The sequence below is a fragment of the Solanum stenotomum genome, chromosome 7 (genome assembly GCF_019186545.1).
Source record: "Solanum stenotomum isolate F172 chromosome 7, ASM1918654v1, whole genome shotgun sequence".
Lineage (NCBI taxonomy): Eukaryota > Viridiplantae > Streptophyta > Magnoliopsida > Solanales > Solanaceae > Solanum > Solanum stenotomum.
The window spans coordinates 32,375,548-32,389,699 of NC_064288.1; the positions used below are offsets into that span (position 1 = coordinate 32,375,548).

General features: G+C 34.6%; 1 pseudogene; it reads left to right on the forward strand.

Moving 5' to 3' along the window:
• Positions 1-217: 217 nt before the first annotated feature.
• Positions 218-11,842, forward strand: LOC125869823 (histone-lysine N-methyltransferase ASHH1-like; annotated as a pseudogene).
• The last annotated feature ends 2,310 nt before the right edge of the window (positions 11,843-14,152 follow it).

Sequence of the window (14,152 nt, forward strand, 5' to 3'; positions counted from 1 at the left end):
TTGTGCTACCAGCAAAAGTGATGAAAATAATCCAAGCTTAGTGTAGAAGCTATATATGGTCAGGAGCAAATGTGATCACAAAGAGAGCACTTGTTTCATGGGACAAGATGTGTACACCTAAGTCTACTGGAGGGCTTAGCTTGGTGAATTTAAAAGTTTGGAACAAAGCAGCCATATTAAAAATATGTTGGGATATAGAACAAAAGCAAGATAGGCTATGGATGGATTCACAGTTACTACATCAAAGGCCAAAGTATGGAAGAGGTCAGAGTTCCTGCTCAAGCTTGTTGGATGGTCAGAAAGATTCTGGGGACAAAAGAGATGTTTCATATACTACATAATGAAGTTGTGGGAAAGAAAAGTATGATTAGACAAGCTTATAAACAAATGCTTGGCAGTTTTTCAAAGGTTGAATGGAGAAATCTTATTTGTTGTTACTCAGCAAGGCCAAAAGCAATCTTTACAATATGGCTGCAGGCTCAAAATAGGCTCCTCACAAAAGATAGAATGTTGAAATGGAAAATGCAAGTGGAACCTGTATGTGTTATGTGCAATCAAGAAGAATAAACAAGTGATCATTTGTTCTATGATTGTATATTTGCTCGCATGATATGGAGGAGGTTGCTCCAATGGATAAATCAAAACTCCAACAGTAATGTTATTGTCAGTCAACAATGGATCATAGTAAAGACTAAAGGGAAAAATCCCGAAGCACGGGCCCTGAGACTGATTTATGCTGAGTACATATATACACTATGGAAGGAGAGGAATACAAGAATATTTGAGAAGCATGAGACCACAATGGAGAATATAGCCAGAAGAATAGCATGTGTATGTTGTGTTAGAGCTAATATGACAGCCAGACTCTTCCTAGATAAATGTAGTTTTTAGAATATGTTGTTGTTTTGTTTACTGTTTTAGTGAGATAGCCAGTAGAGTGTTGCTGGCTTAGCTTTGTAACTACTATTTTGGTGATTAATAAAATTTCTAATTACCAAAAAAAAATCTTGAAGAATTCTTGAAAATCAAAATAATTTAGGAATGAGAGGAAGTGCACACCAGAATAAATTGCTATATTTTAGCAATTTTCTGTTTCCTAGTTTGTTTTAAACTCTGTTAGTTACTGTTAAGTATTAGTTCCTCGATTTCAGCAAACAGTAACTTAGTTTTAGCATATTTTTTAGGCTAAAGTATTCATTACCCCCTGAACTTGAATCTTTTCATTCGGTGTACACCTAAACTATATTCCGTTTTAATTCCCCCCCCCCCCCCCCGAACTTGTTTATTCCTCCATCGTGTACACCTTTATTGTCCACCTGGCATAGAAATTGACAACACACTCTACTAGGCGCGTGAGGAAGTGATTTTTTGCCACATCATAAAGCTACAACGGTAAAAAAAAAAACGTAAAATCTCCATTTTTCTTTAATATTTGGCATATTTTAAATGAAAAATAGGGCAAAATGTAAATGAAAAGTAAAGGAAACAAAGATTAACACTTACTTGGTAAGAATTTCAGACAAATTTGAAATTTAATCGACCAACTTCACGTCTAGAAAAACCCAAATCCAGAAGGAGTTCCGCGAAATCAGCCCTTATTCAAAAATAACTTTTAAACAATGAATGTTTGATATTTATTTTTGCCATATTAATTTATCTAAATGGCTATTATTTATCCAGGTGGAAATCCACATCACCACTTTTGCCAGCTGTCGCGCGCGTGTAATCACAATAGGAGCAGGTGGACAAAAAAGGTGTACATTATGGAGGAATAAACAAGTTCGGGGGGGGGGGGGGGGGNGGTAATTAAATCAGAATATAGTTTAGGTGTACACTGAATAAAAAGCTTCAAGTTCAGGGGGGTAACGAATACTTTAGCCTATTTTTTAGCATTACTTTACATCATCTTAGTTAAGCTGCTATGTATTTATTCAGTCTCATTTATCAATATAAATCACTTTTCCATGTTTTCTTCAATCAGTTCTTATTCTCCTCTGTTAAACACTAATAGAAGAGATACTCTCATTGAAGCCTTATATACCTGTGAGAATTAAGCTTGAAAGAAGAACTTGTTTCGAAGCCTTGAAACCCTAGTTTTTGTCTTCTTTATGATTTCTTTTTGAGTTGGGGAGTTGATAGCATGGAATATAAAAGAAATTTGAGTACTTTATGGAATATATTCCCCTAATAGAAGTAAAAAAATCGTGGCTTATGCTTAGGAAAAGTGGCAAAAGATAAAAGAATCCCTAATTAGAGTTATCGAAAAACCTTCCGCGAGGTCATCTATGGTGTGTGGTTTGATCTACGAGCCATAGATCCCATCCGTGTTTGTCAGACTAAAATATTAAGTCTCAGAAATTCATTCTACGGGATCGAATTACGGACCCGTAAATGGCTTTATGATCCGTAATTGGGTCCATGAAAATCAGACAAATAAATGACTTTCAAAAGTTTGTTTCACGAGTTGACAGTATGGGTCATACTTCAATTCATGACGTGTGAATGAGGTTCGTAATTACTGACTCTGAAAACTCTGATATGATAGTCTCTGGTAAAATTGTCATAACCTTTTATGCCACACTCGAAATGATGCAAATCTGGTAGCGTTGGAAAGAAGACTCATAGACCTTTAATTTGATAGGTAATGGACCACCTCATTCATTCTATGCTGAGAGATGTGGTCATTTAAAATTGACCTTTGTATGAACTAATGTAAAACCTTAGCCGATAAAAATGCTTTGAACTTGGTTTGGTGTTTGAGGTAACTTACGCTCCTAAAACACATCCGATATACTTACTACACTTGGTAAAGGACCTTAATATATATGTACAACTTATAAATCATTGGGTTCAGGACTATACACATATGGAGGATGGTTCAAATCTTTGCTTAGAAGTTGTGGGGCGTACCTTAATAGTTGATCTTCCTCAGCAAAGTCAGGTTTGTTCTCTCAACAAACTTTGGCTTATTAAAAAATGTAGATGAAAAATATAAGTCATTTTCAACTTTTTTGGACAATATTGACTACTTGGAAAGAGCTATAGTCATAAGTGTTCTACTATTCCATACCCATTTTAATGCTGATGTGTTTGTTAATAAACTTTACCTATTGAAATGTTCTCTTATTGAATATCCTAGTGTTTGGATGGTTGATGTTATGGTGCGCATTCCTTATTATTGAGTTACTTTATTTTCCCTTCCATTAAAACATGGATGCTCACATCAGTGACATGGTTTATCTAAACAATTAGTTGTATGATATATTATTTGCCTATTGTTAGTCGTATATTTCTAAAGATCACACTGTATAGTAATGTTTATGGTGACTGTATAAGAAATGCAGCCCCTTTGCTTATATTATAAGTGATTTTTCATTACAATATGCCTATTTATATCAAGTCATGAGGTGAATCGATATTTTTTTCTTTATTGAAGGTCCAACTGCCGGAAGGAGTAACACCATTTGTTCATATAACTCAAAATGAGTTTTTAGGGCGAAAGTGAGCTCCAATTCTTTCGTTGCTTTTTCTTATGATGGTCTCCTTACCAGTCAACTGCATTATTTCTTTTGATAATCCTTAAACTTAAGCTTATTTTCATACACTTGTTGCTTAGACTTGTGAATTATTGTGCCATCATTTACAATTGTTAGTACCACCAGTTAACTGCATTCTTTCTTTTGATAATCCTTAAACTTAAGCTTATTTTCATACACTTGTTGCTTAGACTTCTGAATTATTGTGTCTTCGTTTATAATTGTTAGAACCACTTGGATAGCATATTGATTATACTCACGGTCCAAAAAGTTAGTTTTTTTTTTTAAGAGACTAAACTTTGTTTAACTAGTGTACCTTATTCCATGATCTGCCAAGGATGTCATGAGATATAATTTCACTGGCAAGAAAATGAGTAAAAGAAGAAATTTGGACTCCTCCATATTATGATTATTTGTCCAAGCTTAAAAGGAAGAATTTTTCGTTAGTTGAAACTAATGTATTTTACAATGCTTATGTTCATCTTTTTCTTTGTTCTATAAGATGGAGAAACAAAAAAAATAGGTTCTTCCTATGATGGAGAAATAAATTTCAGTTTCATTCATAAGAAAATTTTGTGTCCTACTTCTTCATTATGTGGTTTATAGCTTTTTGTCTTCCAAGATTGAAGATTCTGATCTCTTAACTTGAATCTCAAAAAAATCACCAAAAAGAAGAGAGAGAAAATGTGTACCCTAAAAGATGTGTGCCTTGATTTGGAGTTTAATAGTTTTCGATTCACTAATCTTGGCTTTAGTTACTCAATTTTAATTGGAATGTTCTAATGTCTTACAGACATAAGAAACTTAAAGAAGAGGATGTCGTTGTTTGTGAATGCAAATATGGTGTCACTGATCCTGAAACTGCTTGTGGAGAAAGATGCTTAAATGTACTGACCAGCACTGAGTGTACACTAGGATACTGTCAGAGTGGTGAAAATTGCAGGAATCAGGTAAATTAGATGATTTGGTTAATTAGTTGAACATTTCATGACGTTTCTCTATATTTATACACTTTTACCATGTTCATATCTTTTTCTGAACTTATAACAGATTTTTTGTTGGTAGTGCATCAAATTTGTGTTACAGATTTATGTTGAGAAAAACAGTTTTATGTTTTGAAAAAAAAAAGATTTAGAAAACTATCGAAAAAGCGAAAAAGAAGAGAAAGAAACAAAAAGAAAAGGATGCAAATTGTGAGAAAAGCTTTTATGTCCTTCAACTGTTTAACCAAGTTATCCTCAAAAGGTCAAATTATCTCCTCCATGCACAGTGTGCATAGGTTCAAACTCTTCCACATTATGTTCCTCATATATTTCATGTGACAGAGCTTTATCCAGTTTCTTCTCTTGTCAAATTTCTATGTTTTTACTTCTGCATTTTTCTTCTTTATCAGTCTCCTAATGCTATCTTTTCCTTTGCGCGTCATGGGACTCTTCCTCATACCCAAGTAGAATTCTGACTATTATTCTAAGAATTTCCTCCCTATTAGCCACTAAGATATCACGATCTTCATATCAATCTGGCATAGGGAACTTCTAAATGGATGGAAGTAGCTAGTCTTCTGCTCGAAATTTTTTTTTCTTTTCTGGCAAGTCTGTTATAAATCAACCTTTTGAGATGAATCATCAGAATGGAGGCGTCTGACAAACTGCTTCTTGCATCTATTTCTTTATGTGTCCATTGTTTTCTTCTCTTCTTTCACCTTTCATGGGATCAGTCTTGCTCACTTGGGCCAATTCCGTACTGCAAAACTGTTCTGACAAAGTCTAACATGAGCACTACATCATGTTACACGTCTAACGTGGACAATGTGTAATGTCACATTATTTAATATGTCAAGTCAATATTTCATCTTAACTAACTTTTTCAGTTATTTCACGCTAGTAAATCTATCAAGTCAAGTCTCTATGTTAACAAAAAATTCTAAAACTCAAGTATTTGTGTGGTAAGAGTGGAGCATACGACATTTACCTTGATTGTCATAGTTATAATGCGTCTGGATTTGTCGTATACGTATAGGGTTAATTGTTCAAATTCTTATAAGCAATATCCTTAATAGAACATTGAGGGTGTTGCCTACTGGCGATGAAGTGGACTGAGAACCATTAGATCTCAAGGTGAAAATCTAGCGGAGGTAAAAATACTAGGTAATTTCTTCTATCTGTCCAAGCCTTGGCGGACAAAGCTTACCTGCTACTTCATGAAATTAATTGAGGTGGGCGCAAGCTGGCCCAAACACCACTGTTATAAAAAAAATAGTTGAGGTGGATGCTTCCATGGATGGAACCCGTGACCTACATGGAGACAATTTTACCATCCAAGGTTCCCCTTCAGTTATTCCATTGTAAATGAAAATAATGAAAAATTGTTGCTTGTCATTTAATTCTTTCCCTGTTGAAAATCTTTCTTCACTTAAATTTATCTTTTCATCTACTTCACGGAGGAGACTGTGTCAATAACTAATGGGAGATTCTACTCAATGCCATGTTTGAAAGAGATAATGTGTCATTTAGATATTTTTTGGTATATTGTTTTGAAGTGTTTTGCTTGTTGTCCACAGAGATTCCAGAAATGTGAATATGCAAAAACTAAGTTGTTTAGGACTTCTGGGCGTGGTTGGGGTATTTTAGCTGATGAGAATATAAAGGTAATTCTGCTGAAGCAGCTGTAGTTATGACTTATTCATAATTACTATTTTCTCTGGAATATATCGGAAGCCTTTGAGAAGTAACTGTAGTTATGGGCTTATGGATTATTCATAATTACTAATTAGCTTCTATCAACCAATTCTTCCTCTCTTTACATCATTAGGATGGATAGTTCATCATGGAATACTGTGGAGAAGTGCTATCATCTGAAGTAGCAAAGAAAAGGTGTCTGGCTTATGAAGCTCATAGTAAGTTACCGACAATAGAGATGGTTATCAATGCTTCTACAGAGCGATCACTACTATATAATTTCATATGATTTGTGCAGAGGTCAAGGACGCATACATCATGTCACTGAACGCGAATTTTTTCATTGATGCTACCAAGAAGGGAAGTCTAGCAAGATTCATTAATCATTCATGGTAAGTGCTGAAACTTCAGTTATTGAAATGATGAGAAGTGAAACTGTGTGTTCCTGAATTTTCCAGCCAACCAAATTGTGAAACAAGGAAATGGATAGTGTTAGGGGAAACAAGGGTAGGAATATTTGCAAAGAGAGATATATCCGTTGGAATGGAGCTTTCATATAACTATAACTTTGAGTGGTCTGGTGGTGCACCTGTTCGTTGTCTGTGTGGAGCTGCAAACTGTTCTCTTTTTTTGGGTGCCAAATCTCAAGGATTTAAGGTAACTTAAGTTTCTTGTGAATTGTTATATCTAGAATGCCATTTATAGCGTCATTTCACTTATTCCTTCTTTCAAGAATTAGACAACAAACAGATCAATGTTTTATCATAGATGCTTCTAAATTCGATATGAGTCTGTCAATCCCATTTCTTATTCATTCCCTTTTTTTATCTTGGCAGTTGGCTCAGGAGTGCAACAATGTCTGGGAAGAAGGGGATAACAGGTAATCTTTGTTCTGTTAACTTGATTTGTTTCAGGAGCTGAGCTCTTTCCATTACTTCTACATCTTGATTCTCTATGTAAAAGAGAAATATTAGTGATTCCATGAAAGCCTCAGTGAGATAAAGAAATGTGATAGGCAACGGCATAGTAAAAGATCTTGCATGTTTTATTTGATGTGTTATGTCTTTCCATAAGCCGAAGTATGAGAAGAGCTACTACTCCCCTATTCTTAATCCCACTTCTTTTGTCTGTCAATTGATAGATAGGCCGAAAATGATATTTCTGGACAAAATGAACTGGTCTTTCCTTACTTGACTTGCCGACGATAAAATAATATAGAAGGAAAAGATGAAGCTTGTTTCATTTTGGTTCACTGCAGGATGACTTGAACTTTACTTTCTAACTAAATGATATAATTGAGGTAGTTCACTTATGTCTCAACAGTAATATAAGAGTAAAGTTTCAGGTAGTTATTTATGAATTTCATCGGAGCAAATTGCCTATGATAATATAGTTTGGATGCTACAACATCAACTCATTTCCTTGTAATTCTTGGATATTTATTTCAATTTGGCTTTCTTACTGCATAAATATCGTGGATAATCTTCCACTTTATGACATGACGGATGATGATGAATCTTCTCCAGTGATCTCTGGAACTAGTGGAGGAAATGAGCACACTAAGGTATTGAATGGCAGTGAGGCGTCTACGTTCAAGTTGGAACCAACTAATAGCAAAACCAAGAAGAAGTCTCAGCCCAAACCCAAGCTGAAGGTCAAATATCTCATTCTTAATTTTAAGATGACTGTGTGATGAGAATGTCTCGCCAAGGCTTAAAGACAAATTCTATATAGTCGTAGTTAGACTGTTGTATGACAGATTGAATTTTCTAGTCCTTTGTAGCTCCTTTTTCATCCAAGGGCCTAAGTACACCACACTATAAGGACCTTAAATTTTATTAGAGGATAAACAAAGTGTTGCATTTCAAGCTAAAAAATAAAGTAATCCAGGATAAATGCTTATTACACCAATGAAAAAAAAAAAGATAAACCTTATGGCTTATTATGTCGGAATTTAGAGCACAACAATGGAAGTTTATGTTGCAGATTTTGTTTTTCTCATATAAAGCTTGGTTGATCAGCAGGATTTTTTTTTGGGGCAAATATTGATTTATTTAATCACCAAGTAAACGTTACAACACTAAAAAAAACAAAGGCCTGAGCTTCAACATCAACAGCCTCACCCCTCATCTACTTCGTCCCCTCTACATCAGCTATAGATTAGGAAGGATAAAAATTCAATCTAGCTAATGTTCCTCTCAATTTTCTGTACTTATTCCCTCTATGATGTATCTCCTGTATGATAGTCTTCACAATCTCATCTTCACTTCGTTGCTTCTGTTTGAACAGTCTTGCATTTCGTTCTTGCCAAATGTGATAGACAGCACTTGCCATGGTCATTCTATAGACTTCAGCATCTGGTGTTTTCCCCTTGTGGTGTGTGCTAGCCCAAAGCACTTCTCCTTGCCAGTACAATGTTTGTCGAGTTACGCCTTGCCATACTAGTAGCCTTTTCCAAACTCCGGTTGATATGTTGCATTCAAACATCAGGTGTGCTACAGATTCTTTCGTTGTATTACAGAAAGAGCATTTCGCGTCTTGTACTACCCCCCATTTCAGCAGTTTGTCTTTGGTGAGTAGCTTCACATGGATGGCAAGTCGTAGCATAAAAATCCATTTTGGCGACCCCTTGTTGTTACAAACTAATCTTCTCCAAGTTACCTTAGGGAATACTCCTCTTAGTTGGATGTACATTTTATGTATCGAGAATCTCGGCATCTGGATCAACTCAGATTCTCCATATCCTACAACTTCCATAGTCTCCTTTGTTTTAAGAATTTTCTTTATTATCCAGAAAGCACTGTTAGCCTCCATATTCCACATTGTTCTGCCTTTCCCATAGTATGTCTAAATTGAGAAGAGAACACTCTTTATAAGTTGCACCCCTCCCAGCATATGATAGGAACCTAGTTGTCCAAGAGGTGATCCGCCCCACCATTTTATCCAAGAGAGGTTTGCATTGTGCCGCTGTAATCTTTTTTGTGCTCAAAGGTACTCCAAGATATTGATTTTGTTTCTCGTTATTATTGATAAGCCTCACTGTTGAAGTGTTTTCTAAAACATAATAGATGCTTCTAAATTCAATACGAGTTTGTCAATCTCATTTCTTATTCTTTTGTTCCCTTTTTTATCTTGGCTCAGGGGTGCAACCATGTCTGGGAAGAAGGGGATAACATGTAATCTTTCTTCTGTTAATTTGATTTATTTCAGGAGCTGAGCTCTATCCATTACTTCTACATCTTGATTCTTTATTTCAATCTGGCTTTCTTACTGCAGATATATCGTGGATAATCTTCCACTGATCTCTAGAACTAGTGGAGGAAATGAGCATGCAAATATATTGAATGATGGTGAGGGGTCTACGTTCAAGGTGGAACCGACTAATAGCGCAACCAAGAAGAAGTCTCAACACAAACCCAAGCTAAAGGTCAAATATCTCATTCTTAATTTTATTCCTTGTACTTTCATAGTATCGTATTCTTCATTTTTACTACTACTTGTTACTTCAATTACTTTGTTTATCTTGTTGATTATGTTTCTTTGATCTTAACAGTAATTAAAAACTGCTATAACCCGGGTTGGAAATATGGGAAAAGAGCAAGTGAGACCAATAAGGCCGCAATTGAGTGTAACTTTTGTAAAAAAGTTACTAATGGAGAATCTTTCGTCACAAACAACACCTGATAGGTACTTGCAGGGACGTCACACGATGTGAACAATGCTCGGATACTGTAAGGGAAGAAATGAAAAGAAATGTTGATGAAAAGAAGGAACAAAAACGTCAGGCTTTACTTCAATCGGATGTGACTAATATTGGTGATGATAAAGATGAAGATATGGAAGAAGCTGAATAGTCACTTCCTTCAACAGTCATAGAATGCCTAGTTGATTGAGCGGAGGAAGATGATAATGAACAATATAATGATAACGGTGGAATACAAGATTCTGATGATCTTACAAAAGTAAAGCTTTTGAACAATGAGAAATAGATGTTGAACCATTATAAATTTGATTTTGTTTGTCCTATGGTCTATGGAGGATTTTGTGATAACTACCTTTTAGCTTTTAATGTGAGCTTTTGCTTATATTTATTGTCTCCATTTATATTGGTCTTTAATGAAGTGTGCGCTTCGCTTCACACTCTAACTCAAGTAGGGCTTTGTCCCTTTTAGTAACAAGTATGAGTCGCATACAAAAACTTATTTATTGTACAAGGAATAGTCACGTAAATCCTCACTGTTGAAGTTTTTTCTAAAACATAATAGATGCTTCTAAATTTGATATGAGTCTGTCAATCTCATTTCTTATTCTTTTGTTCCCTTTTTTATCTTGGCTCAGGGTGCAACCATGTCTGGGAAGAAGGGGACAACAAGTAATGTTCTATTAACTTGATTTGTTTCAGGAGCTGAACTCTTTCCATTACTTCTACATCTTGAGAAACATTAGTGATTCCATTAAAACCACAATGAGATATATAAATTTCATAGGCAATGGCTTCGTAAGAGATCTTGCATGTTTTATTAGATGTGTTATGTCTTTCCATAAGCCGAAGTATGAGAAGAGCAGCTCCTCCCCTATTCTTAATCCCACTTCTTTTGTCGATCAATTGATAGATAGGCCGAAAATGATCTTTCTAGACTAAATGAACTGGTTTTTCCTTACTTGACTTGCCAACGAATCGGTCAAACCAGTAGTCAGGTGCATTTGGCAGTACCGCGTCTAGGATCTTTGGAATGGGAAAGCTCAAATGCTATCATATGGAATTAGCTTGCTCTTCACTACTCTATAATTTATTATAGTCATATTATGTTTCATACCTAGTAGCTACCCTTTCGTTTCCTCGTTGTAAGAAACATGTAATGGTCAATGAAGTGAGGAATAACACTGATGTCTCGGGTTCAAATCCCAGTGGAGACAAAAATATAGGTAATTTCTTTTCATGTGTCCAAGCCTTAGTGGACAGAGTTAGCCAATACATGTGTTGGATATTTATTTCAATCTGGCTTTCTTTCTGCAGATATATCATGGATAATCTTCCACTTTATGACACGACGGATGATGATGAATCTTCTCCAGTGATCTCTGGAACAAGTGGAGGAAATGAGCACACAAAGATATTGAATGTCGGTGAGGGGTCTACGTTTAAGTTGGAACCAACTAATAGTGCAACCAAGAAGAAGTCTCAACGCAAACCCAAGCTGAAGGTCAAATATCTCATTCTTAATTTTATTCCTTGTACTTTCATAGTATCGTATTCTTCATTTTTAATACTAGTTCTTACTTCAATTACTTTGTTTATCTTGTTAATTATGTTTCTTTGATCCTAACAGCGATTAAAAACTCCTGACCCAGGTTGGAAATATGGGAAAAGAACAAGTGAGACCAATAGGGCCGCAGTTGAGTGTAACTTTTGAAAAAAAGTTACTAATGGCAGAATCTTTCATCACAAACAACACATGATTGGTACTTGCAGGGATCTCACAGTGTGAACAATGCCTGAATGTTGCAAGGGAAGAAATGAAAAAATATGTTGATGAAAAGAAGGAACAAAAATGTCAGGCTTTACTTCAATCGGATGTGACTAATATTGATGATGATAAAGATGAAGATATGGAAGAAGCTGAATAGTCACTTCCCTTCAACAATCATAGAATGCAACAATCATAGCTAGTTGATGAAGCGGAGGAAGATGATGATGAACAATATAATGATAACGGTGGAATACAAGATTCTGACGATCTTACAGAAGTAAAGCTTTTGAACAATGAGAAATAGAAGAATTTTCTGCAAAATTTCAATCCGGATGTGATCTTTTATGCTCTCATTTGTAACTTCTAATCAAACAAAATGAATTACCAAACTTGACATTAATTATAGAGTGTCTGTGCATTTTTCTTTTAGGGGACTTTGCATATGCATTCCGGTATATTTATCACCAATTAAATTCATGTACTAAATATGATCACTATTATGTAAAATGTGGAATCAAGGAACTTTAATTTAGAGGATCCACTTTTCAAAACTTGGTTTTGACCTAAGATATCTCATCGAGATCATAACTTTCAGCTTGACCATGTTCTTCTTGCTCCTCATGTGCGCCTTGAAGTAAACCTTATGAAATTGCAGCAAGGTCAACATCCCAGCACCCAGAGGCGTATCCAGGATTTTGAGATGATGGTGCACTATTATAAGAAGATTGATCTATGATATATATTAGATCGGTTCGACGTTTATATTTTTCCTACTGAAAATAGTTAAAATTTTAAAATTATAGGTCCAAAATGAATTCTAATATATATATATATATATATATATATATATATATATATATATATATGTATGTATGTATGTGTGTGTGTTGAATTAATTAAAATGTAACAAATGCTACCAATTACCACTTAGAGAAGTTTATCTAATTTTAGAAAGAAAAATAAAATAAGATAAAATAAAATTCAAATTTCTAACCTCCCGGAGAGAGGTGCACCCAGTCATAATCGCATTATGTGATACTCCGAGTGTGAGTTCACACATCTATATTTCAATATATTTTAAAAATATAACACTACTATATGATCTCGGGAGGGGACCATGGGTTCACGTGAACCCGGTGACCCCCCTTTAGATACGCCTCTGCCAGCACCCCTTTGGCAAGTTCATGCTTTCATGTTTAGAAAAAGAATGGTTATAGTTGAACACAAGAGCAGTGAGACTCTATCTATGTGCTTTACTGCATTTTCTAGACTATGAGTTCTCTGTTGTCAAAGTAGAAGTCCTGGATATGTGGTTATTGTTGTTAAATTCTTGATTAATTGTGAAGAGAAGAGTACTTGTTGCTCTCATTCGGGATTTTTTTTACTAGTCTCCGGACACGTGCGTTGCGCGTGTTTCCCATATTAATGATATTTAAAAAATACATACATATTTAGTTTTGAAAATAAATGTAGCAAAAATTTGCAACTAAGATTATTTTTGAAGAATTAACATAAATAGTTGTTCATCCAATTGATTAAACTATAAAAAAAATCGGTGAGTATATAATATATTATGTATGTATAATTCATTTGTAATGTGTACGATCATGTGTAATCAATATATATATATATATATATGTATGCCTGGTAGAAAAAATAATAGTAAATCTACCCGACTATTAAAGTGAAGATACCTATATTTTGTGGTAGCTAAAATAGTTTTTATTCAATGATATCATATCAAAATAAAAGAAAATTTTCCTTTTAAAGTTTGATACTATATTTATATATGACACGGATACTCCTAATTCTTTCTTTAAAATGAATCAGTAAATTCAAATATGAAGATACATATGAAGACACATTACAAAATACAAAAAAATTACGAAATAATTTTTTCAATACGAATCACATGATGCCATGAAGGCATATTGTTGGGGTTATTTGCCCTAATTTCTTACAATAACCCTGTGTGAGACATGTAACAACAATGGTAATCATATTCAGAGAGGTCAAAATCGAGTCACCAAATTTTCAACTAGGTGAAATCACAGTATGTTTAGGAACACAAGTAACCTAAATTAGATGACAATAGTGAAACAAGAGTCAATTTTCACATTGATTTAACATGATATAGATCAGCAAACAATCTAAATTGGCACAATAATGTTAACGTAGAACAGAATAGGGAACATTCGAATTCTATATCAGTATTCTCCAACTACACAGAATTATTAAGCATAAAAATGTGCACAAGTGCTCTTTCTTTCTAACTTTTCAAAAAAAATAAAATACTACTCCCTCCGTCCCTTTTTAGTTGTCCACTTTAGAAATGACACACAGATTAAGGCAACAATGATTAGCACAGTGAAGTTACAATTTTACCCTTATGACAACTTTTCACTTTAAAATTACAACAACTTCTTTGAATTCAAGTGAAATAAATTGGAGGGAAACAACATACACT